Below are 5313 nucleotides of genomic sequence, written 5' to 3'. Positions count from 1 at the left end.
CAACTGCGCAAGACCGGAAAACGAATATGTTCAGGGAAGGTCAGACCTTTGCGACCTCGCCCAGTTATTTTGAGTTTACGAAGTATCTCAGGCACGTAGGGCACCGAACAAAATCTAATATTGAGAATTGTAAAGAGACTTACGTAGTTAATTTCGCAATATTCCGCTATACTTTGAGTACGCAATCACGCGCGGAAGTGGTCAGATTTAAGGGAGTGTCTCTTCAAATTTGCACGCACAGGCCATATATAATTAGGTATATATGGCGCGACGGAAGGAAACTGTATTAATTTCATTTTCGATCGTTTTCTTATCATGTCCGGAAGCCAGGACTGGAAAATTGAGGTTTCGCACAACCCACGAGTTAGAAAAGGTTTGATAGTAGGTTTTGATAGAGGAAGACCTGCTGATTAACGTTAGATAGTTTGTAAAGTCAAATTGTGGTATAGGTTTTGCGTTAAGAGGGTGTTTTCGTGGACAAACCATTGTTCAGCATGAAAACGAAACTCACTTATAAAACGGGATTCCCTGGCCTTTTGACCATGAATTAAGACTAAACTTCTTCTGTGAAGTCAGTTTCATAACAGGAACTTTGCTTACTCTTTAAATCCGTGAAACATGTACCGTGACTGGTCTGGTGACTCTAAATATGCAAAAACACTCTTAGACAAGTACTAATCACTAAAAAGGCTAATAGTTTCTAAAGAAACTGTTTGGGGCTGCGTCGGTGGGGGTAACGAAATAATTTGAATATATCAACAAAGTAGAAATGGTAAATTGCCCACCGTTACGATTATAAAGCTGACGTTTCGAGCGTTAGCCCTTCGTCGGAGCGAATAGAGGAATCGTGGGTTGTGTATGCTTCTAAAGGCATAAAATGGAGCTACGTTATTGGTGGGAACATGGCAACGAGAAAAACACGAATAAATTTGTGGAATGAAAAGCTTTCGTTAATACCTATGGGATTTAGACTGCCGGTTTGAAAGATGAGCTTTTGTTCCTTGCACTTAGGTAGCACGGCTTTCCGTGCTACCTAAGTGCAAGGAAAGACCGCAGATTACCATATGTTGCTTAGAATGATTAGGTAAATTAAAATGTCTAGCGACTGGTTTGGATGTGTCCTTGTCATTCCTCTAACCGCCTCCCGGTTAGCTCAATTGATTAGAGCGCTGGACTGTTGTGCGGGAGGTCGAGGTCGATGGTTCGAGCCCCGCCGGACCAACACTCAAGGTCCGTTAAAATAACTGAGGAGAATGCGCTACCTTTCAGTTTAATAAGAAATGGATACAGATTCTAGTCTTCTCGGATAAGGAAGAATAAACCGTAGGTCCCGTCTCCTGCATCTATTAACTAGATAATTTGGTTAGGCAGGGGACTTTAAAGAACCCACTCACGAGATTACTGGGATGTGGTCTGGCCTGTTTACTGGAAATTGGGGGAAGGGGGCATCTTCAAATAATTAAGTTTCCTTCGATTGTTTGTAAACTGCTTATGCAGTCTGGCCAAAGTTCCTCGAACAGTGCTGTGATGCGCATTTGATCATATCCACATGTTAATTTGCGCAATATAAATATTAAATTATTATTATTATCATTGTATTATTATTATTATTTATTTTCTCCACGTCGCGAAGGTGTTCTCGGAATCGGTCACCTAGTCTTCTGCCTGTTTCGCCCGGCGATGTCAATCTCTTTGCAATAAGTGCAAGTTATGCAATAGATTACATTGACAGGGGTGCACGTGAAGTGATCGGTGATCTTAATGGATCGTTTGGGTCCCGATATTTTCTCTGCGTTGTGAATGAAAGGACATGTTTTGCATCGTGCACGAGTGCATTTAAAAGGGGAGATGACAAAACGCGGAGCCCTACTCCATGGAGTACCCTCTGGAGTACCTTAATGGAGTACCCCTAAAAGTCATGTATTGGTCAAATAAAATATTTTATGAACATGGTGAATGGTTTAGATGTACATATCCTAAAATATATTGAGCTTACAAGCTCTCCGAATGCCACAGTTCGATACAATCCAGGATTTTGGGGGACAGTTTACTAGGGCTCTCAGTCTTACTGGTTCATCCATTTTGGTTTTACCGCTGTGTAATGAGTCCTTTGACGAGAAGACAAACAACTCCATGTGATAAACAAAACCCACTGTTTCGATCTCTGCACGAGGTAAACTATTTAAGCATACTGCATTTCCCAGATGAACAACCCCAGTCGGATTTATTTGCCGACCCGTCACTGTTTTTTTTTGGTTTGTGTATATACCTCAATTTTATTACGCTAAAAAAAGATGGGTGAGGAGAAGCTCAGTTTAAAGATAGGGATTACCTTTTTAAGTCTCAAGCTGACAAGCTCAAAATATATCAGGATATGTACATCTAAACGATTCACCATGTTCATAAACTATTTCATTTGACTAATACATGATTTTTAGGGGTGCTCCATCCAGGTACCCCAGAGGGTACTCCATGGAGTAGGCTCCGCGTTTTGTCGTCCATTTAAAAGTGCCTGGTTTGGTCATTAGTCTGAAAAGAACTTCTGACCAAAACATTTCCTATGTTTTTGTCGCGTTTGAATGAAATGAGCGGAGGCTGCGAAATGATAGTGCTTGTCTCTGGATCGTTTTGAAGTAATTTAAAGTTTTTAAGAATGATGGATTTAACTAAGTGGTTGTGAGGGTGAAACCGGTGAGAATGATAGGAATGAGGTCGGAATCTTCCTTTTGTGACGTTTGTAGTGCTGAATGTCGATCAATAAGTTGGGCGCGGTGGTAACCCGCTTGAACGACAGAACCAGGGTAACCACTTTTATCGAAAAACTGGCACATTGACAGCAACAGTTCAATCTGAGGGATTGGTAAGACAAAAACATGGAAAGCAACGATCGATTCGAAGCCAAGGGAACCAGGGAAGTCTTGGTCTTCTGGGACAAGAAGAGCAAGAAGACGAAGAGACACTGAGAAAATGGGAAGCATTTATTTGTAACATCTATCCAACCTCAAAGAAGAAACCACAGACAAATATCAGACATATATCTGGAGAGCTCTCTTGATGGCTTGGGAGAAATCCCTTCTCCAGTGGGACATGGATGGATAATGGAAGATGGGGAGCGGAAACCCCACCTTATGACGAAGGATTCCCTACCCAGCAGTTTACTAGAGCTGACAACTTGCACTTGCAAGATGTCTGAATGTCGAAACAACTGTTCCTGCGCCAATGTCGGTCTTTCCTGCACCGAGGCCTGCACTTGTATGGCAAAGAAAACATGTTGCAAACCACACGGGATACAATGGGAGGAAGACGATGTCAGTGATTCTGATTGTGATGATTGAACCATGAAACTAAGTTTAGGCCTCGATAGATTTACACTGTTCCATAACTTAAAAAGCAGCAGCTTTCAAAAGAGATCACTTGCTCCATGAAGTATTAGTAATAAGTTAAGTGTAAGACTCATCGCGATGTATCCCATAATACTAGTGAGTAAAGTCTCGGTTTGTTTTTAGAGAAAAACTCTCCTTTTCCAATTTTCTGATAGAAAGAATGGAATGGACGATTACACACCTATCAAAACAATAAGGATAACCCTTGGATGATTTGTCACACAATTTCATAGTTCTTAACGATTACCATGTGGAAAAAGAAAGCGAAAAGGTCTACCCACTATCTAGCCTCGTTTTCATGCTGAGAGGATAACTCTTTAAAATCCATTTAAACTTTACTTTAAAAGAGAAATTCTAGCTTTTACATAAGAATTTAGTGCAAATTTATCTTTTCTAACACAAAAACGTTCGTTCTTTCCTTGAGATGATAGGCCGATGTTTGTAAATGAAAGTAAACTATATTGATAAGTATTTACCTGAGAGTGTTTTGCATAGAATACGGAGTCACATGACCAGTCATGGTACATGTTTCATGGATTTAAAGAGTAAGCAAAGTTCCTGTTATGAAACTGACTTCACATAAAAGGTTTAGTCTTAAAATCATAGTCAAAAGGCCAGGGAATCCCGCTTTATAAGTCGGCCTCGTTTTCATGCTGAACAGTGGTTTGTCCACGAAAACACCGTACACCCTCTTAACGCAAAACGTATACCACAATTTGACTTTACAAACTACCTAGCGTTAATCAGCAGGTCTTCCTCTATCAAAACCTACTATCAAACCTTTCTAACTCGTTGGTTGTGCGAAACCTCAATTTTCCAGTCCTGGCTTCCGGACTATAGTTCATTGCTAAAATTAAGTCCATCTCCTCGCGGTAACCTCACTCTGCAACTTTGCTGTGGGCAGGTTATCTGAAACTAAAGCCACGAAACTGGGTGGGCTAAAGTGCCAAGGGAGGGGAGAGGCCGGTTTAAAGCTCATTGGTGTGAATTAAGTCGGTTAAGGAGGCTAAGTATTATATTTATGAGATCTTGGATTTGGCAAATGCAAAAACAGGCTTTTAAAATAACTTAGCATCGTACTTAACGAGACTTTAAATGTGGAAAATTCCTACATCAACAAATCACCAGTCATTTCAAAAATTGAATAATAATAATAATAATAATAATAATAATAATAATAATAATAATAATAATAAAACACCGACACACACACGGCACGCACAACTAATGGAGGGAGGCCCTGGGGTTTTAGGTTTTGAGGTTTTGGGTATTCAGTAGATCAGTTTTTCGATTTTAGTGCCAAAAAAAATTGAGTATTCGGTTTTGTTTTTCATTTCGGTTCGCAGATTTCCCGTTTTTAAGCATTTGATTTCGGTTTTCGTCAAAAATACTGAGGGGGCTTCGGATTTGGTATCCGATAAGTTTTTTGGTGTTTCCCTATTTGGGCACAGATTTCTCTTCGATCTGATCAGCAGTTCCTGATGCATGATGTTCATTCACTGATCTTGAATAGCTACGAAACCTCTGTAAGCTCCACTTGTCACCACTGTATCATATCGATTAGAGTTTCGATAACTGGGATGTGAAAATTTATCGGTTTTGACGGTTTCGCATGCGGTTCACGGTTTGGATGGTTTTTTCTTTTTTTTTTTTTTTTTGAAGTTTTGGATATTTTTTTTAAATGGTTTTACGGTTTCTAATAGACACCAATGACCCGTTCTCATAGACAGCAGAATGTACGAGGAAGCAAGAAATAATTCTTCTATAATTAGTACTTAATAAGTCAAATTTCTGAGAATGTAAGTAACAATGCTCAATATGTAATAATAGGCAGTGATATGTCGCAGTAAGTAAATATTCGTAGCATAAAGGTAATAATTCGTTATTGTTCTTCTTGTCCCTGTACTTTGCTATTTTTATCATAACTTAA

This window comes from Stylophora pistillata, chromosome 8 (genome assembly GCF_964205215.1).
Source record: "Stylophora pistillata chromosome 8, jaStyPist1.2, whole genome shotgun sequence".
NCBI lineage: Eukaryota > Metazoa > Cnidaria > Anthozoa > Scleractinia > Pocilloporidae > Stylophora > Stylophora pistillata.
Note: the sequence above shows the minus strand (reverse complement) of the source record.